We start from the raw sequence: 22,988 nt of genomic DNA, 5'->3' as shown, positions 1-22,988 counted from the left end.
TTATAAAGATATCTCGTTTTATTATATATTAAAAGAATGTACTCATTGCTGCTATATTTCAGATGAAAAAAAGGAGGCAACGATTTTACAGTAAAATCGTTCGTTTACAACTGATTCATTTACATTTCATGATAATACTGTGCATTCTGAATATGCTATGATTGCATACTATTGCTCCGGCTTTACTTGTATTTTCGATATTGGTATAAATAGAAAGACAATTAATGTCGTTCGAGTCTATTTTCGGATCATTTATATTACGTTTAATCCATATAGTTATTATATGAGACATAGTATCGTAAAATTTGGAAGAATAAAACGTTCGTACAGGATGTACATTTTATAAGAATTCCAACAAATCTGCGTGTGCACCTAAAATACAAACCGATAGTGATTGTTCATAAGTTTATATACATTATCTAATGTCAATCGAAGGTATCAATTCTTTTTCTCCATAAGAGTACTTTTTCATTTATATGTGTTCAAAAATACACGTGTTCAACCGTGAAGCATATGTCACCTACAACGAAAAAGAGTTTTCCTATACTTAACATTTCCTTTATATACCTATGAAAGTCTATTCTTCGCGTAGTATGAAATTATGAATAAATCTGGAATATTGTTCAATCTGAAAAGAAAAATAACTTATTGACATCATTCATTGATACGAGATTCAGAATGTTTGTTTTGTCTTGCAGAGAAAGAAGACAGCCCTTTCTTTTAATGTGAAATAGAAAGCGAAAATTTGAAAACAGATTTTTTGGAAATTTACTTGCAAATATCGTTTTCAATATCGTGATTTTCTTCCCAATGGTACTGTACTTTCAAATTTTCCAGTATCCCTCTAAAAACAAAAAGTCGAACCTCGTTATCATTAACATAGGCATTACAAGGAAGAGAAGTATTAGAAAGCAGCTCCTTTTTATTATGGATTTCTTTATAATCGTGTAAATAAGAAATTCCGGAAATTTTTTCCTCAAGAATTTAATTCTTGTGTTTTGATTGATAATTATTACACTGCATACTAACTTTTCGCATACTGTTCGCGTCTAACAATTTCCTAATAATAACTACTTCAAAATTACATATGTTCTTGCACGAATTCAAAAGTACGTATGATACAATTACAATTGATTCTAAAATAATAATTATTTAAAGATATTAAGATACTAATTAAACGTTTCACTATATTTCAAAATCTGGAACAACAAATTTTTATTTATAAAAAATGAAACTGTCTTTATATATTCTTTGTCATGATGCTATTTCTTATTACCATGTCGACATTTTTTAAAATTCATTTTGTTATCTCTACGCAATATGAAAATTCATATACTGCTTAATATTTTTTACATATTATCCATCCACCGCATGACATCTCCTGAAAAATCAAAATATTAATGTTATATTATTACAATGCTTCTTAAATTTCAATTTTTGACAAATTTGAAATCCAATATATTTTGCACAATTATTATTTATCAAAAAATTCTAAGTTAGTAACTTTCTTTTCAAATGGCAAATAACATATACTTTGACTTACCTGTAAGTTTTTGTTCCTAATCATCATTTCCTCTTATAGAACATCATTATTGTTCTCATAATTACTACCAGTGTCATAGATATTGTAGTGGCTACAACTGAATTAATAGAAAATGATAAATAACTGTGTATAACACTAACACATAACTGTGTATAACAATGACACATAACTTTTACTTACATATCAGTCGATAAGGGATTACTGTGATATCCTGTTGATGTTTCTTAAGGCACTTGATTAGGTGCGATACGGTATCATTCCTTATGGTATACTGTAGATAAGTATTTTAGAAAATAACAAGAATAAATCTAAATTATTCAGAGGTTCCAGTTTCGGCTTAGACATAAATACAGGACCATTTGCAAAGAAGAAAGGGTGCGTTTCTACAGCCTCGTTATAGTAACCATGAATACCAATCTCTGAATTACTGGTTACTAAACATAAATATCCTATAAAATTTAATATATTTCTTTAATTTTTAATACATACATGAGTTAGTAGTTCTAAATTATGAATCATCCTACCTGTGATATTACACTTTTCCTTATAATATCATCACTCAAGTGAACAACATTAAGATCATGTAAACCATGTCATCCTATCTTACTGTGAAGATACTTAGTTATGTTATCAAACATTATAAAAATATCATCAAATTCAAGTCCTTTTATTCACATCACATGGCCACGGCGATCTGGTTCTTCGTTATATAATGTTCTAAAATTTGTCGTATATATAGGATGTACAAACCGTGATATCAAGGTATCAGTTCTTCCTTCCCAAGGGACAGTTTCATTAAAATTCTGATAGAATTAAAAATTAATTATTAATATTCTAACAATCATATATGTTAAATACATTATAGTCAACGATATATACCTGAGCGAATGTAGGGGTGATTCCTTGATAATTATAAATGTCATCAGCCCACATCATTGTGCCACTTCTTTGTACTCCAGCCTCTAGATTGACAGCCTAAACAAACATACAAAATTTTATAGAAGCTGTACAAAATATAGTATATATGCGCAATATTGAAGCGTTCAAGGGGATATAAAGGTAATGTACATCACATACACGTGTACTCTCATGCAACAAAATACAATTAGATTTAATAGTATAAGCTCTTTTATTCATCATAATAGATTGGAAATTTAAGTGTCTTACGAGGGTGAGTAAAAAGTTACCCGCTCTGTCGGTGTAGAATTTATTTTAAGCAATTGTCAAAAAAGACATACATCATTTTTTGACGTAATCACTCAATTTCTGTATACACTTTGTCCATTTGCTGAAGGACCTTCGTATTTTCTCGTTAAAAAATGTTTTGGGCTGAGCTGCGAACCACGAATGCATCGTCGTCTTCACCTTTTCATCAGCTTTCTCGGCATCCATCTCGCACAAACTTTTTAAAACCCAAATCTGTCGTGCACTATTGCATAAGCAGAGCCGTGGCTGATTTGCAAATGATTTGCCACATTATCCAGTGTCACTCGTCTATTCCATAGAGCATAAGTTCATGAGCACGTTCAATGTTGTCGTCGTGGATGTGGACGGGCGTCCAGCTGTTTTTTCATAACACTTGTGCGATCTTCTTTGAACTTTTGTGCCCATTCAAACACACTTCGTGACAAAACACTTTCTCCATAATGTGCATTAAATCTTTGATAAATATAGGCATCAAACATAACTTCCGACCACAAGAAACGAATCACAGCATCCTGCACTGTTTTCCTGCAAATCGCCATCGCAAAGCGCCATTACTCGCGCAACAGTCACAAACGAATTGACGTAACACAATGAAACCTACGCAGCAGCACTGAACAGATATTGACGTCATACGAAGAGTGCAGATGGATCAATACGGTCGACAGAAGTTTTAACTATCTGGAGTGCGGATAAATTTTTACCGAGAGTCGTATAGGAATCTATAATCTGTAAGTACACCTTTGGCTGAATGGAAATTTCTCTTACATATAGTCAAAAATGCAGAAACAGTGTATTGAATTGGAAAGTGATAAAAAATAAGCGAAGTTTCGAGGTTGCATGTGATTGCATGAGTACACAGGACGTTTTTAGCGAATAAAAAATAATTTTGAAAGACACGAGACTTATCTTGTATTTTATGCACTCTCTGTGTCCGAATCTCCAGAAGCTCTCTATCTTATGAAGTGTTTTAGATTAGCCGGAAAATTTTGTATGTACATACAAGAAGTATACGATCTAAGTGGAATATTCCATTATTCTCTTGATACAACAGAAACGAAATTTACAGAACTTCTCAGAAAGTTGGTTTATTATTACCAAATTAATAGAATTAATATACGTTTATCATCTTTACATACCTAAGTCGTGGAGGTTTATCGTGCGTAAAAAATTAGTGTCGTTTCAAAGTTACATTTCGTACATTTTAAGCCTATAATTTGTAACGTACAAAACAATGTGAATTTGAGCTGTTTCTTATCTCCACAATAAGAAAATCCAACTTTACGTTTTTTACACAATGATATTTATGGAACAGTAATATCATATTATTGCATCGCTTGGAGAATGAAGTCAAGGTACGATGTGACCCTAGTGTAAACGCTGGGATAGCCAGCTGTGCCGCACTTATAAGCGTAAGACACAATACCTATTAAATACGAGGTTAATTCATGTTGTATCAGCAGTGGTCCGCCGAGGTCAGCCTGAAAGGATCGTTAAATTTTTAATCAAAGATACTGAAATATATCGATCGAATTGTATTGAAATTATACTTATATACAGTAATAATCTTCTATTGATTTGTGTATAGAAATACTCCAATTTATAATGTACATGTTATATGTATTTTGAGCAAAACTAAGATTAGATGGAAATTAGATTAAATACCATAATGAGGTGTGAGAAGTGGGCAAAACTATTAAATTGTGTTTATCTATTATTTCTAATGTTTAAGACGTCGATTTGATGTTAATTCGAATTGACGTGTCTTCAGATACCGTATAGTTTGTAGTAACTCTGTAACTTAATTACCGTACAAGAATCCTCTCCACCCTGAGCATGTTCGGCGCATATTATACCATCAGTGATATCAGGTGCATTAGGAAATTTGGAATAAGCTATTTTGCATTCGGCGTTCTTAATCACTGGCATTTGTACTTCCATTAATGCATTACGTCGTGGTCGTCCTACGAAGAAAATAAGAAAGATATTTAAGACTGGAACTGTTTAATTTTATTATAAAATTGATATCACTTACTATATCTTAACGCTCCCCATCCAGCAACAAGGGGTTATAGCCGACGAAGTTGCTCTTTCGTAGGGGCTCTTTCGTACAAATGGGATATACGTACCCTGAAAAATAAAAAAATAAATGAAAATGCAGGAAACGAATGACCAAAAGTATGAGAAAGAATTGTACACGCTTTATGACACAATATATTTGTACAGTAAGAAATTTCAGGATATGATACTTCAGTAATACTCAATAGCATATATATATATATATATATATATATATATATATATATATATATATATATATATATATATTTGAGGAGTTACTCGAAAATGGCACCTCCTCCACCAATCTAAGAATGGCAATATTATGATTGTGTATGTTTTTTATTCCATCCATATGTGCACAATGTGCTGCGGTCAAAACATGCCTAGCCGATATCAGGGAACCTCCGCACTTCCATAGTGGTTTGTCTGGGTTTCGGGAATTGCGAAAACCTAATGCAGCGATCCATGGCCAAGCGCCTAAAATGCAATAGTCATAGTTGTGAATATACATAATTTTTTCTCACATAACGAGTAACAACGATTATTACCTATTCGATATTCGATCATACAGCAGACGATAAGTACATACGTACAAATACTCTGAAATAGAGATTTGATAAAGACAGAAATTAAATTTTTATTCCAGTGGAATACAAATTATTAAATAATTCTATATAATTTCTATTTGAACTATACTGAACTGTAAAGTTCAAACGTGTAATTTCTGCCCTAACAGTTTTTGATCTCTATCCATATTATTACTCCTATATCAATTTTTTATTTCAAGCAAAAAGATACTCTTCCTAACATGAAGTAAAAGAAAGAAATAATTCAAGTTAATAAGTAAAGTTACTACCGATAAAATCATAGCATTATTATTTAGTCTAATTGAAATGTACATTGATGTGCTGTTTAATGCCTTTAAAGTTCATTCTTTGCAGTAAATGGCTTATTATTAATCGGAAAGAAAGACATAAAACGTACCAAGTTCAGCTGGTTTACCATCGACCACCCTGGTATGAGAGACGTTGCTAAAACCACAGTATGGTGGTCGCAAAGCCTTATACTTATACACAGTTTTTATTAAAATTTCTCTCTTCTCTTTGTTTGGATCGTTCGGACAGCAAACGATCGTAACATTGCCCTGGTATCTGCACACTGATCGTCTATAAAAATCGGTGGCTGTACGGTACTTTATCTGCCATATTTCTTGCAGAGGTTTACATTTTCTGTAGTCAAGGCACCTGCCTTCTTGATTGTCCGGTGTGGTACATTCTGGATCAAACAATTTTAAAACATTTATACAGTTCAAAGATGCGTAAGAAAGCGACACCGATTACTCAACTTTCGAAGTAAAAAGCCGATCAAGTCCACCGGATTGCCCTACAGACACGTATTAATCCGTAAGAGTTAGTCATCATGTTGATAATAATTATCTAAAGAAACTTTTCACGTGAAAATATAAAATTTTAATTGATTAGATATTGTGTTAGTCATACTTAAGAAAGAAAATGAAAATGAATGAAATGAAAGAAAAGGACTACCTTCAACCTCATTTTTTAAATAAACACTTTGTCAGTTTTGCGGTAAATAAATTCTTAGGAATTCAGGACAGTTTTTAGTGAATCATTTTGTTTCGACCGTTCGCGGAGAGACGCGATCGCGAGATAGCACGTCAACGAGAGTTGTAAGTTCCCGTTACGATTAAATAATCGACGCCACGAACTGATCGATACCCTTATTTCGATTATGATAATAAGGGTAGTTCAATGAAATTCCACAGAATTAACACAAATAAATTAATGTTTATTTCAACAACTTATTAACTATAAAGATATAAATGAAACAAAAAAAATGTAACTGCGTTTTGGTTGATAAGTAATGCGCGACATACCACATGTGTTGACGGTTCGACTTCTCGAAAAGTTCTGAACGCCTTTCGATTTTTTTCGTTTTTTCTGGAAGGCGACCCCTACTACGTTCGGATCACGCCACATTCTTTTACTGCGAGGTAAAATACGGGCCACGAGTCGACGTTTCTGGAAGTCGCCCTGCTTAATGAACCACGCGCTTGCCACTACAATGTTTGTTTGCCGGGCAGACGCGACGATCCGTCTGCGACATTATAGTGGCGCGATCGATAGTTAAGAATATGACCTATGGTAAGCCGAATGGCGTAACATTCTCCCACCGTTGAGAGGGTACCGATCAAACTAGGGAGGTGTGGTTGAAGTTCCCATCTTATTTCGTCTCGGTGGCTAGTTGTTCGGGTTTCTCGAGATCGGGTTGAATTGGCAGTGGGACAAGCCTTTTGACGCCCCGATCCAAAATGCTCTTTGCCGTCTGAACTGTAGCTGTCCGGATGACACCATCGGCGCCTGGATGAACCTTGATAACTCGGCCCAGAGGCCAATGCATGGAGGGAACGTTGTCCTCTCTGAGGATGACGATTGTGCCCTTTTGGATGCTGTGTCCACCCTCGCTCCATTTATTGCGGTTGGTTAGCTCGTTCAAATACTCCTTATGCCAGCGGTTCCAAAAATGTTGTTTAAGCTGTTGGATATGCTGCCATTTGGAGAGTCGGTTCGATGGAATGTCTCTGAAATCTCGATCACGTAAGCACATTAATGAATCGCCAATGAGGAAATGTCCGGGAGTGAGGGCTAGGAGATCATTTGGATCGGTGGAGATAGGAGTTAGCGGGCGGGAATTGAGGACTGCTTCTATTTCTATGATAAGAGTATTACGGTGTTAAGCTCATATGTTTCTGTTTCTCCACTCGCGCTGCGCCATAATATCCTTTGATATTTCCGATCCTCTGGTCGTACGAGGAATTGCCGATACATTTTCTCGATGTCGCCAGTGAGTACGTACTGATGAGCGCGGAATCTAATTAATATACAAAATAAATTGTGAGTTGATTCGAGAATATAGGATTTCCCCATTTTCATGATTATCGTGATTTTTGTATAAATATATTTTTTAAGATACTAATAATTAGGTAGTTATAAATTAGTATTATCAATTATTTTGCATTTATAATTCCGCCTCTAGTATAAGTGTTAATTGAAAACTAACTTTATGTTTCAAAAAGTACTAGCAAAGTCGTTGAGTAACAAGCCACTGATGCTAACACAAATAGCATTGTCGTAATTAAATATTTCTAAATATTCATTTTTCATTTTGAACCTGTAGAAACAATTTATTATATATACTATTAGCTAAGTAATTGCATATTTAATTAAGTCGAAATATAAAACTTAGTTATTTTAATAATTTAAAAAATAAAAAACTGACAAACATTTCAATTTAATTTATGGTTGGAACAAAAGACAGTTATTTTTCATTAATTGAAATATTGCAATGCAGAGTACTTTCCAAAATACGCCGAGAGTATTCCTGATGATGAAACGAGCGTTGCTTCATCGAACGCAGCTAAAGAAAAAAACATCTATGTAGTTGGTGGTACGATGCCTGAAATAGAGGGCGATAAATTGTACAATACCTGTACTATTTGGGGTCCCGATGGAACGTTGATAGCAAAACACCGAAAGGTAAGTAATATATTCCTTTATGGCTTTGAATTTGAAAATATTGGGATGAAGAAAGTGACTCTATCTAGGAATAATTTAGGAATATACATATGTACATACGTATACTATAACCAATTCTATAATTTACGGTTTATAAAATACGTTATGATACGGGAAACGCCCATTTTTGTTGTAATGTGTTTGTTGTTGTATAAATTTTTCACATACTTAAAATATTATTATACTTATTTTTTCTCCTTTTTAAACATTATTAAATGATAAGATTTTTTAATAAAAGAAAGTGATAAAAACGCTGTCAGTTATTAAATAAAAAGTAATTAAAGTTTAGGAGTTGGTAACTTTGATATTAAATTACAAAAGTTGCAGCAATAGAATTAGCGACCACATTTTTATGTTATTAGGTACATCTATTCGACATCGACATTCCTAATAAGATTACTTTTCGAGAGAGTGATTCACTCAGTCCTGGTAACTCCCTAACGACGTTCGATGTGGAGGGCTGCAAAATAGGTATTGGCATTTGCTATGATATTAGATTCGAGGAAATGGCACGCATTTATCGGAACAAAGGTACAGTAACTTAATCGATCAATACTTAACTAGCAAAAAATTAAATATCTTTCTTAACTATATTCTATATAAAATTAATATAATCTGTAACTCTGTATAAAAAGAAGCTTAATTTAAAAAACCAGTATATTTGCTGAAAATGAAACAAATAAAAGAATTAAAAGCACAATAAGAGGACTGTCCTCGCATATTCAGAAATGATGGAATGTGAACCGTGCAACTACGAAGTTAATTGGTATTCGGTGGCTTCATATTTCCTGCTTCTCTGGGTTAGGTTGCCAAATGCTGATATATCCAGCGGCATTCAATATGACCACTGGACCACTGCACTGGTCATTACTTCAGCGTTTCAGAGCGAATGATAATCAATTATACGTTGCCTGCATATCACCGGCTCGTGTTCTTTAAGCAAGTTACGTCGCATGGGGACATACACAGTTGACCAATCCCTGGGGAAAGATTCTTTACGATTTGGAAACTCAAGAGAATATGGCAGTCACCGATATCGGTAATTTACAGCTTAAAATTAAAAGCGAGAGATCCATGATGTAATTAATTTTTAGTCTCGTTAATTTATCGATTTAGCCATCTTCCTCTGTATTTGTTGAATTTATTAGTAAGCATTACTTATTACTTCGTATGTTTCTTTTTTCTATCAGATCTAAAAGTTGTTGAGGAAGTAAGGGCTCAGATACCTACATTTTCTCAGAGACGTACAGATTTGTACGACACTGTCTGTAAGAAGGAGTAACTCTACACTAAAACAGAAAATGTTTTTTTATAATATTTCTACTACCATATCCTTTTTTTGTGAATTATTACTAATTTCTTATCATTTGTACTAAATGAATGACTCAATTAAGAAAACCAAAACGTTATAAATAATAATCTGTATATCTTGTGTATCAACATGTAATTGGATATTATAATAATATAGGAATGCTATAATAATATAGGATAATAATATAGGAGAATAATAATATAGAAAAAAATACATGCTTTTAAACACCTTTAATATCGATCACATAAATTGTTATAATTCACAATGATTACGCATACATAAAAGACCCCTTGATAGTAAAATTTACGATCAAAAGGCACTTACGTATCGTTTAACAACATTTAATTTATAACACCTTTTAAACATTTAGACAGATTAACACATAACACTTCTTATATATAAACATCAATTCGAAGTTATCGGCTTGGAGAAATTGGTCGATTAATACCTGTAGATTGTCTGTCTCGATGAAAGACTTAAAGAGAGCAAAAACATGATAATGCCGCTAATATAATATTCCTTTTTTCTTGTATCTGTCTGCCTCTCAGGTCGTTTTACTAATTACAATAAGTAATTTCGACTTCTTTGCGCACTCTTTTAACGCATTCGAGACCGAAAGAAATTCATATCAGTCAGTAGGCAAGGGTATAATATACATATTTTATATATAACTTATGTAGTAATGTATATATCATGTTAATTTCATATTTTTTTCAATATAGAATTATTATATATATATATATATATATATATGTCGGAGATGAAAGGAAAGCCGAAGCCTTTCCTTGGAAATTTTGGGAACATCCTCTAGTACCTTAGCCTAGATTTTATTATAGTTGTAATTGCTTAAAATTTGTAATAAGCGAGATTGGGTTCGAGGTGACAATCGGTCGCTGAACGTAGCCACGGTCACGGGATGGATGTTTTATCTAACGGAGGTCTGGAGTGGTTGTATGTGTTTTCCGAGAAATGTGGTTGTGGCGGCATGCGGCCTCGAGAGCAGGCCTAGCCACGTGTGATGTTGCCTTGGAGGTGCCGATGCAATGGGACATACATTGTATTAATAATCAAAACTCCAGGCAGAAACTGCCTAGCAACGGCGTTTGGAACTTTCTCGATGCTTCCAACGAGTGTGCCTAGCAACGGCGTTTGGAACCTTCTCGATGCTTCCAAACGGGTATAGAAAACAAAATGCAATTGTACAGGGAGAAAAATCTCCACGAGGCTGGCATTCTTGCGATTGCCTTGGAGAGTGATACATCGATCATTTTCGACGATCGCATTTGCGTCTAAGTTAGTTTCGCTTAGTAAGGAGTTATCCCGGTAACCGTGGATTCGTTTGAACTCAAACATTGCTAATAGTATTATTTAATTTAATTATTCGTAGATCGTATTATTCATTAGGCTTAGTGTTTGTTAGACTTATTATTAGTTGTACTTATTATTTGTTAAGCTTAGTGATAGACCTGTATATACGTGTAAATAAAATCTCGGCTTTGTGAAACGATGGCTAGTCCACATGAAGAGTCGTCGCGCGCCCAAAATTCGAATCGTGATCCGACATATATATATGACTGTACATAATACATTATAGAATAACATAGTATATAATTTTATATTTTAAAAATATGAGGTATACTATTTAAGATTGTCATCGATTTAAAATCAAAGTATGAAAAGGATACCCTGGAGAGAGTAAAACACAGAATCATTCCAACTAAACATTCAGATCGTACCGACACCTAGGTATCGTCTTACAATTAAATCTCGGTCTCGAATGGATTAAAATGAAATACATACTTGCAGCTTCAACATCTTCAATATCGAGGAGATTCAAACTTTACAAATAAATGTAAATTGCGATATAAAACAAAGCGATGTAAAAAGGGAAAAAGGAGGAAAGAAGGAACAGGGAAGCAAAGAGAAGAAACGAATTTTTCATTTTCTCTTGCCAGGAATATAAGATGCTAAGTAATCTTCCTAAGTAATCTCCTCCAGCTTTTTCTAGTTTGCTCAATAATTATTAGTACATGTTAGGAAAACAAATAGAATTTTTGTTCTCAAGCGAGGTATAATTTAAATTTTGTATGTACACAAAAATGTTAAATATCTGTAATAAACATGGTATAATCAATTTTTTTACATAAAATTATATTGTATAGGCTATTGTTATTTAAACATTTTAAATTGGATGAAGAAAAAAAATGACGCAAATAAAACGTAGGACATTTTAATTAAAGAGACTAATATAGAGATTTATCTACTTAACTGTGATTAAATCATCTCCACTTAACGCTCTACCTCTTCTATTAATTATGCTTCGTTAAACTATGATTACAGAGGATGGGTTTTTTGATAAAATGACATTCTGACAAATATATATAGATCGATATATATAGATATAGATAGACAAATATATAGATTCTTACAACAGTAGTTATGAATGAACAGTAGTTATTGTATCAATTCCGTTCTTCATTTGTGAAAAGACAATTCGCCAGAATATGGATTCACTGTAGTTATAGCTATAGGATTTCAATCTAGTTGACAGACTTGCTTTACGTACTCTTGTTCTACCTTATCGCGATTCTCTCCTCATCTTATACGCTTTGTCGAGTGTCACGTAATTTTTGGGTTGGTTGGTGAAAATAAAATATAGTTGAGTCGTAACACAACTATTAACTTGGTTTTAATCAACCTTTATTATGAATTCAGCAATCACAATGTAACACGCACTGAGTTAACATAAATCACAATTCACTCCAACCACGTTATGTAAGACTTAGTTACAACAATACATTAAGTACGCGACTTATAAGAGTAGAGACCGACATAGATATGTTGACTATTCTAAGGATACAGAATAAGTGAAGTTTTACTGACGATACTGTGTCTGAGGAAAGCTAGGGGTGGGTGTGTCTAAGGACACGGGACTATCGGATTTGTTGATGACAATTTTGGTTAAGGAAGTGAGGGCAGTAGACACCATCTCCGATTGGATAATAGGACGGTTGGTGGACCAGGAAGGGTTTTAGCCGCCCTCGCGAGAAAGTTGCCAACGGAACATACCAGATGTGGAGAAAACCAACTTTCTAAGCTAACACGTGGTAGACAATAAACGTAAAGGGAAATTTAAGACAGGAAATACTCGCTTGGTCCGAAGGACCTTAACTATAAAAATGCCAAGGCCCCTGGTGGGCACTTAAGACTATTGAGGGTGCGCGCCAAGGATATGCAGACATCTGGGTGCCATCCTGTCCGTGGTGTGTGGCCTGGTCTCTGATATGAATTGAGGTTACACGAGCAAAGTAATATTGGCATATATCTCGGCTCTGGTTACAATCATTAGTTTCCGCCTAAACGGTTAGAATCACATAGCTCGCGCTCTACTCTCGTTTATTCAACATTCAGGCCATATGGTCGCATGCGACGAGTTTTATGTTAATTCCGACCGATTACAATACCTTTCTTTCGTTTACAAGGAACGACGAGACTGGCAGTTGCGTGATTTCCAATGCAAAAGCCGCGATATCTGCACGATAACCTAACCTCAACCGATTTTGTTGTACTATTCTTATGTGGACTTCGTTTGTACCACTTTCGTAACAAAAATAGAATACGTAGAACACAGCATTCCGTTATGCGATATTGTCGATTCATAACATCCGAAAAATCAGAGATAATTATTTCCCTACAGTTGTACATTTGTGTGAAAAATTACGAACGTAAAGTTGTTTGGTGCATGCACAGTCCTCCCCTCCCCTGCATTTGCGTGGACATGCTAGAAAGATTCACTTTTCCACGGTGAAACTGTATGTATTATAATTTCATTTTTACAAAGGTCGAACATCCTACTATGCATAAATTTAATATTAATATAAGCAGGTTTCGTGTTAAGTATTACATCTGACGTATAAGCACACGTGTGTACGAGCCTTGGTTTTAAATGTCTTATAGTAGACACCGAAAAGATTATTCAGTTGGATATCTGACTCAACATCAATATTTTACTAGGAGATAACATGTTAAGAACACGTTGGTGGATGGCATGGGAGATGATGAATGAAGACATACTTCTGTGAGATACATAAAATAGTAGTCAGAACGTATTTTGGCGCTTGGGGACAGCAACAGCTTTTTTTTTTTTTTTATTTATTTGTTGGAATTACAATCAATTCTCGCGTTGAGAATTTTCAGTAATTTTTCTGGCGTGGCGCAGTGACATGGCTGTTTATTTACAATAAGTTAATACTTATTATAGATAGGTATAATTTATAAGTATTATAAGTAAGTGCATATGCTTAATTTGGATAATTAAATGAATCTAACGTTTAGGTCTAGCGGGTAGTGCCTCTTCAGCCTGCGAATCTGGTCCGTCGTATCGAGTAGTCCAGTGATTAGGGGGTTTCGGTGTTTCTTGACTCTTTTGCTATATCTGTCGCTATATTTTGCTATTTCCTCTTTGACTGTAGGTATCTTGAGGTCGCGATGGATGGTTTCGTTGGTAACATACCAAGGTGCGTCTATTAAGGCTCTTAGCGTTTTCGATTGGAATCGTTGTAGTATTTCGATGTTGGAGTTACTTGCTGTTCCCCATCGCTTCCTATATCCCTATATTCCGTACTTGCTTCGCTTGGTACTTTTATAATTTTCGTAGTTACAATAAAAAATTTAATTCTTAACAGGTTAAAGATTTAACCTCTTGCTTTATAGTGTACAATAATTTTTTTTTTTTTTTTTTGTATAGGTTATGTGATCCATAGTTTGAGTAACTAGTACATATATATATTTACGTGACAAGCTTTCATTTCAATCTATATTTAAGATTAATATTTTATCAGTTTCTGTTCGTAACAACATCGAAGTAGTCCATAAGTTTGAAGAGTATAATTAAGGAAGTTATGAAGCAAGAGGTTAAGAACAAATTCTGAAAGAGGTTATGTACAACTCAGTAGTACTGCTTTACATTACTTTGCGAATTACTTTTCAAGCATAAAAATAGTTTAACAGCCACTTATAGTTACTTCCTTACCATTACATTCATTAAATTCGTTTGATTTTGTAAACAAAATAACCACGCTGACCAGTCTCTTATTTAAAATAGAATTATTTTGTCATATATCCAACAGTTTACTTTCTCTTCGCTTTGTCTCGTATTACGACTTTATAACGGTGTTTCTTTAAACTTTAAACGATCGTAATAAATGTATTTACGGACGATGACTGATATCTGGTCTGTCTTAAAGTTTCAACTAATTAGTGCCCCGTTACTTTGGACGTTATGAAATGTTGTATAACCAAAGACTTATCTTCTCTTTTGGTAGTTGCATAAGAGAAGACTGAGCCATTGAAACGCTCGAATAGATTAGCTGATTCGCTTAACGTATTTTTACTTCCGACGAGCTAAACACAAGAGCAGAAAGCACATAAGGAATAATACAGAAACGTCAAACGTATACAGAAATATATTTCGTAAAAGCATTAGTACGTAACATGTCTTTATAATTCTATTTATGTATAGTAAAATGGCTTGTATCCATTTTCATGAATTATAACTGACATTTCAAAGCATTCATGTAGATATGTAACTCTCGTTAATTAATAATTTAACAATGCGTCATGAAACGTATCATTTTCGTTTCTTCCTTTGTTTCGTTATACACAGGAACGAATTTGTAAATAAAGATGTATAATCAACGATAACATATGACAGCGAGTATAATAACTGTCAGCAAAGGAAGAGGTCGGTAAAATGATTGTGGTTGATTTCAGTGTATCGGTAAATAAGCTTTGACAGACGTTGCCGGGGGACTCGGTGTCGGTGAAACCGCGTCGATGAAATGATTGTCAGTAATTTAAAGATAACCCAATTTATTGATCTGTCTCCCCTTCATGGCGTTGTACGTCTCTCTATAAAACATATTCTACCTCGGAGGGCTGAAAAATTTAACTTGGTCTCACTGGACTGGACTGTAAGTAAGAAAATTGAAATGCAAAATCCACGTGTGAGCGCAACGGTTTAGATGGAAAGTTCGATAGGACAATTATGTATATTAGCCTGAAAGAAAGCTCGTGGCTTCGCACGCAACACGTAATTTCCCTCGCTGAAATAATCCTATTACAACGATACGATTTAAAATTTTCCTTAACAGACCTCGCAATGTAATTCTTCATCTACAATTTTTTATTCGGCCTGAAACAAGAGACTTTCGAAGCCTTATAGAGTCTCGCGAATCTAAAAGTCAGGTTTCAACGTATTTTCGCGTCTTATTCTATAATACTGAAAACATTAAAGGTGTTAACGATTATTGTCTCACTATGTACGTACATCAAACGAGTACTTACGTAAGAGACGAATGGAAATGGAAACAGCCGAGAATAATTGAAGATAATTTGAATACGTTCCAGGCTATAATACAATTTCTCGTGAACCGTAATTGATTCGCAGAAGGGAATTGCTGCTTCTCACGACTAGCAAAGTGTTTCGCAAAAAAAAAAAAAAAGAAAAGAAAAATGGTATCGGAAGGATAGAAAAAAAGCGGTGGCCTACATCAAGCAATCTTCATGCCGATAATGCATTTATTATTCAGTTCGTTCATTTTCTATCGCGTAAGAGACACTGGGATAACTGACAGAACGAGCGTATAAATTTTGCATCTCTCAACCTGACTTCTCCCAATTCGTATACTTCCATCCTTCGTATAAGTGACAATGAATCAGAAGAGTTTCATAGCAATATTGAACAACATACAGTCAACTACAACACCATTAGATACATCCACCATACAGTCAACTACAACACCATTAGATAACAGCAATACAATAGATTATAATTTTCTACGCGTCATTGATTCATCATCATCATTTTCCATTTTTTTAGCATATGTAAAAACGTATCTGACGTAATCTTACCTCGCTCTTTGAGTACAAAAATCCATTCAAATGAAACAAAGGGAAAAGAAATAAGAAAACAAACACTCACATACGAATCTTCATTACATAACTGTATGTACTCCTCGAGGTATAATTACTCAGACACGTTACAGCGTACCTTCTTCGTTCCCTGATGGCTGATGTTGATCGTTGACGTTTATAATGAAAGAATTTCGTCAACGGCGCCATCTGGATCCTTGTTGAAAAATTAAAATAGCCGCAACAGCACCATTAAGCTCATCACCCAGAGTAGCTCTTGTTGCTGAGTCGTGGAGGAATTCTTATCATCAACGACATAAACTATACCAGTTCCGGTAATGTTCTTTAGATGGTCCAGGCATTCGAACTCGCAACATCGCTTTCCAAGACGGAATTTCTTGCATGTCTGTAGTAAAAAGGAATCGAATCTGGTCCGTCGTATCGAGTAGTCCAGTGATTAGCGGGTTTCGGTGTTTGTTGACTCTTTTGCTATATCTGTCGCTATATTTTGCTATTTCCTCTTTGACTGTAGGTATCTTGAGGTCGCGATGGATGGTTTCGTCGGTAACATACCAAGGTGCGTCTATTAAGGCTCTTAGCGTTTTCGATTGGAATCGTTGTAGTATTTCGATGTTGGAGTTACTTGGACAGCAACAGCTGGTGATACTGTCATACACCTCCATTTATAAACTTTCGAAAATCGATGTGACCTTCAAACTTTAGTGTATTCTGTTTCACAGCACAAAATGTTTCCGAAACGTACGTTTATTGTTATAATAAACTTGACTGGTGGCTCTGAAATACTATCCTTGAAAAAACAATGGGGAAATTGGAGCAAAAAACAGAAGGAAATAAACAAAGACCTTGTTGGTTCGTAAAAATAAAATATGCTACAGGAAAAACTTTTTCCAACGGATTGAGATGCGACAAGCTTTAAAAGCTATGACGCGAATCGAGCGTTTGTCTACAAGAGCGCATTTTCGGTGGATATATATGTCGGAATGACATTGGGGATAGGGTTGTCGGTGTTTGAGGAGTCTTCATTGAAGGTAGCCATCGTTGCGGTGTAACGAAGATACGATTTATTGACACAGGTATGAATAACACAGGTTTGACAATCTACCACGGCGGTGAGACGTCCGCGACACTAGTGACAGTGGTCTCCAGTTCAATAACGAATCCGCGGCCAACGGGATGACAGATGGGCGTTCTCGCTGAATCTAAGTCTGACTCGTAAAAATAATTGCTGAGCGTAAAAACGTTACTCTTTGGTCGACGGGAGCGCGTAAAAGAATGCCCGTCCCGTCCCGATGATGCCACAGAGGAAAACTATAACGGGGTGTGTCTAAGGACACGAGATCATCGGATTCGTCGAGAAAAGCCTTCGTTCAGAAAGTAAGGGAAATTGGCGTTGCTGCTAATTGGTCAATCTCCATATCGGTGGTTAGAAAAAGATGCTAGCCGCCCTCGAGGGAAAGTTGCTAGTGGGAGACGCCGCTCGTTGAAAAATATGTCTCCCCTATCTTCCCGTAGTTGGGACAAAGACTGTTTGTCTGTTTGAAGGACTTTAGTTAACTAAACCTTAAGATTTATAACGGACCCTCGGGCTAGCCGAACATGTACTGCGGAGACGCATCGACATCTGGCAATCATCTTACTCGAAGAATAGGGTCTGCGTGTGGCGAGCCACGGGACAGAAACCGTTGGAATGTTTACTGTCGCGTGTCGCCACGAATATTTCTTTTAAGGAGAGCTATAGAATTACTCCATACCTTTGTTAGGCAAAGCGTTCATCCCTTGACCGCGGCTACGTTGGGCGACAGACTGTCACCTCGAGCCAAAGCTCACCGTCACTAATCTCGAACAATTACAATCGGATTGAATAACTACAATAGTTTAGTTACAGTTATAGTAGACTTTAGATTGCAATGTTGCGGGGCTATCCAAAGGTTCCGGTGTCCTTTCATCTCCGACATATAGATATACATGTATATGTGACGAAATATACTAAAGCAATATTGACCCTTTGTCGCTGAAAGTATCAAACTACAAAACTTTCTTTCAAATTTTCAGAATAAGGAAATCAGGATCATGATAAATAATTGGAACATAATTAAAAATAATATATCTTCTCTATAAGATAATGAATACATTGGTTCATTTAATTTTTATGGATATTCAAACGCTTCTGTGAAATAAAACGTCAAGATTATAGAGTATAAAATTCATAGCTATGAAATAACTAAAACTCTGATGTATTATTAAAAATATACGTTAGGTTGTATGTAGTGATACATACAAAGATTACATGTACAAACCCATAATTAACACAATGCTACCGCAACCATTCTGCAATCTACCTTGCCCAAAACACTCTTCCAGTCACCTCCAAACTCTTCAATTCTCTCCACCTAACCACCCACAAACCATTCACAAACATGCAATTCTCGACAAAAGAAGAACTTATCGTCAGTTGTCCTTAACATCTCGTTCATTCATTTGGTCCCTATCCCCCTATTTCCTCCCACTGCGATGATCGCACTACATTTTTCCACGTCTCTATTCTATTCTCTGGATGATCTGAATTCTCGAGCAGTCGAGTGACGATTGATCTGTACAATTGATCGATTTCTTTTTACTACAGACATGCAAGAAATTCCGTCTTGGAAAGCGATGTTGCGAGTTCGAATGCCTGGACCATCTAAAGAACATTACCGGAACTGGTATAGTTTATGTCGTTGATGATAAGAATTCCTCCACGACTCAGCAACAAGAGCTACTCTGGGTGATGAGCTTAATGGTGCTGTTGCGGCTATTTTAATTTTTCAACAAGGATCCAGATGGCGCCGTTGACGAAATTCTTTCATTATAAACGTCAACGATCAACATCAGCCATCAGGGAACGAAGAAGGTACGCTGTAACGTGTCTGAGTAATTATACCTCGAGGAGTACATACAGTTATGTAATGAAGATTCGTATGTGAGTGTTTGTTTTCTTATTTCTTTTCCCTTTGTTTCATTTGAATGGATTTTTGTACTCAAAGAGCGAGGTAAGATTACGTCAGATACGTTTTTACATATGCTAAAAAAATGGAAAATGATGATGATGAATCAATGACGCGTAGAAAATTATAATCTATTGTATTGCTGTTATCTAATGGTGTTGTAGTTGACTGTATGGTGGATGTATCTAATGGTGTTGTAGTTGACTGTATGTTGTTCAATATTGCTATGAAACTCTTCTGATTCATTGTCACTTATACGAAGGATGGAAGTATACGAATTGGGAGAAGTCAGGTTGAGAGATGCAAAATTTATACGCTCGTTCTGTCAGTTATCCCAGTGTCTCTTACGCGATAGAAAATGAACGAACTGAATAATAAATGCATTATCGGCATGAAGATTGCTTGATGTAGGCCACCGCTTTTTTTCTATCCTTCCGATACCATTTTTCTTTTCTTTTTTTTTTTTTTTGCGAAACACTTTGCTAGTCGTGAGAAGCAGCAATTCCCTTCTGCGAATCAATTACGGTTCACGAGAAATTGTATTATAGCCTGGAACGTATTCAAATTATCTTCAATTATTCTCGGCTGTTTCCATTTCCATTCGTCTCTTACGTAAGTACTCGTTTGATGTACGTACATAGTGAGACAATAATCGTTAACACCTTTAATGTTTTCAGTATTATAGAATAAGACGCGAAAATACGTTGAAACCTGACTTTTAGATTCGCGAGACTCTATAAGGCTTCGAAAGTCTCTTGTTTCAGGCCGAATAAAAAATTGTAGATGAAGAATTACATTGCGAGGTCTGTTAAGGAAAATTTTAAATCGTATCGTTGTAATAGGATTATTTCAGCGAGGGAAATTACGTGTTGCGTGCGAAGCCACGAGCTTTCTTTCAGGCTAATATACATAATTGTCCTATCGAACTTTCCATCTAAACCGTTGCGCTCACACGTGGATTTTGCATTTCAATTTTCTTACTTACAGTCCAGTCCAGTGAGACCAAGTTAAATTTTTCAGCCCTCCGAGGTAGAATATGTTTTATAGAGAGACGTACAACGCCATGAAGGGGAGACAGATCAATAAATTGGGTTATCTTTAAATTACTGACAATCATTTCATCGACGCGGTTTCACCGACACCGAGTCCCCCGGCAACGTCTGTCAAAGCTTATTTACCGATACACTGAAATCAACCACAATCATTTTACCGACCTCTTCCTTTGCTGACAGTTATTATACTCGCTGTCATATGTTATCGTTGATTATACATCTTTATTTACAAATTCGTTCCTGTGTATAACGAAACAAAGGAAGAAACGAAAATGATACGTTTCATGACGCATTGTTAAATTATTAATTAACGAGAGTTACATATCTACATGAATGCTTTGAAATGTCAGTTATAATTCATGAAAATGGATACAAGCCATTTTACTATACATAAATAGAATTATAAAGACATGTTACGTACTAATGCTTTTACGAAATATATTTCTGTATACGTTTGACGTTTCTGTATTATTCCTTATGTGCTTTCTGCTCTTGTGTTTAGCTCGTCGGAAGTAAAAATACGTTAAGCGAATCAGCTAATCTATTCGAGCGTTTCAATGGCTCAGTCTTCTCTTATGCAACTACCAAAAGAGAAGATAAGTCTTTGGTTATACAACATTTCATAACGTCCAAAGTAACGGGGCACTAATTAGTTGAAACTTTAAGACAGACCAGATATCAGTCATCGTCCGTAAATACATTTATTACGATCGTTTAAAGTTTAAAGAAACACCGTTATAAAGTCGTAATACGAGACAAAGCGAAGAGAAAGTAAACTGTTGGATATATGACAAAATAATTCTATTTTAAATAAGAGACTGGTCAGCGTGGTTATTTTGTTTACAAAATCAAACGAATTTAATGAATGTAATGGTAAGGAAGTAACTATAAGTGGCTGTTAAACTATTTTTATGCTTGAAAAGTAATTCGCAAAGTAATGTAAAGCAGTACTACTGAGTTGTACATAACCTCTTTCAGAATTTGTTCTTAACCTCTTGCTTCATAACTTCCTTAATTATACTCTTCAAACTTATGGACTACTTCGATGTTGTTACGAACAGAAACTGATAAAATATTAATCTTAAATATAGATTGAAATGAAAGCTTGTCACGTAAATATATATATGTACTAGTTACTCAAACTATGGATCACATAACCTATACAAAAAAAAAAAAAAAATTATTGTACACTATAAAGCAAGAGGTTAAATCTTTAATCTGTTAAGAATTAAATTTTTTATTGTAACTGCGAAAATTATAAAAGTACCAAGCGAAGCAAGTACGGAATATATGCGGAATATGAATCGCTCAACGAGCCAAAGAGCGGCTCAGTGACAAAATTAGTAAAGTAAAGACCACAAATATTACAACATTATATTCTACCACAAAATAATTCTCTATACAAAAAAGGTACACAACGAATCGATTTTTCACAACGATAAGAGTCAACAGAACCAATCAAGACCAGGCGAGACTCTCATAAAACAACGATATCAGAGGGATCAAATCAGCGACTTCAATCTATGTTACAGAGTATAGTTATCAAGAAAAATTGCTCTTTTCATGAAAAGTATGGTAATGATACTCTTATAATACATTGTATATCTGGCAGTCGGATGTGCCCGTGGCCATCGGAAATGTAAAGACGACGCTTTTAGAAAGTGATAGCGCCATCGCGTTTTAAAAACGCGTTAGAAGAAGGACGGTTTCGCTATCCAAGGCGAATCGAAAAGTGTGCGTGTTGCGAGAATCAGAGTTGATCGAGACGTCGAAGCATAGAGTCGTTAGAATTGAGTTGCGAGTGTTGTCGAGTGTTAGAGTTGTTAGTGAGAGAGAGAGAGAGAGAGAGAGAGAGAGAGAGTTACCAAATAGTTGTCAAGTTATTTGTTGTAAATACGAGCGTTGCATTTAGTTTTCCTGTTAATCAAACATCGTTTCTCTGTCTAACTAATATCTGTATTTTCAATCCATTATTAATATATTCCGATATTACAAGTGGGGGCTCGTCCGGGATTGAATAAGACAGAGAAACGATACGATTTAACGGAGCTATTTGTGCGGGAGTAGAAAGGAATAGAATAAAATGGCAAACGTTGAAGACGAACGATTGTCGGGTGAAGAGGATTTGACGCTGGAGGAGCTGAGGAGTAAGCTCGCACAGATGAATCTGCCTATATCCGGTGCGAGATCAGTGCTGGTTGCCAGGTTGAACAGAGCGTGCAAACCTGGTCGATCTACTCCTAAGGATTCGAAGCGTGGCGAAGAACCAACAAACCAGCGAGATCTAAGAAGCAAGCAGCGAGCCGA

The 22,988-nt window shown here is 35.3% G+C and overlaps 1 protein-coding gene, 1 long non-coding RNA gene and 1 pseudogene across 2 annotated transcripts in view; 2 read left to right on the top strand and 1 right to left on the bottom strand.

Annotated features, from left to right (window-relative positions):
* LOC143303315 (uncharacterized) overlaps window positions 1-22,988 on the top strand; it is a 277,255-nt gene that overhangs the window by 198,221 nt on the left and 56,046 nt on the right. The window lies entirely within an intron of this gene.
* Window positions 1,187-6,239, bottom strand: LOC143303401 (venom serine protease Bi-VSP-like; annotated as a pseudogene).
* LOC143303403 (uncharacterized) lies at window positions 8,755-12,010 on the top strand. The gene is made up of 2 exons (XR_013059620.1): window positions 8,755-8,931; window positions 9,206-12,010. It is a non-coding gene; the product is annotated as an uncharacterized LOC143303403 (long non-coding RNA).

Source organism: Bombus vancouverensis, chromosome 11, assembly GCF_051014615.1.
Source record: "Bombus vancouverensis nearcticus chromosome 11, iyBomVanc1_principal, whole genome shotgun sequence".
Classification (NCBI taxonomy): Eukaryota; Metazoa; Arthropoda; class Insecta; order Hymenoptera; family Apidae; genus Bombus; species Bombus vancouverensis.
This window is presented reverse-complemented; position numbering and strand designations above follow the sequence as displayed.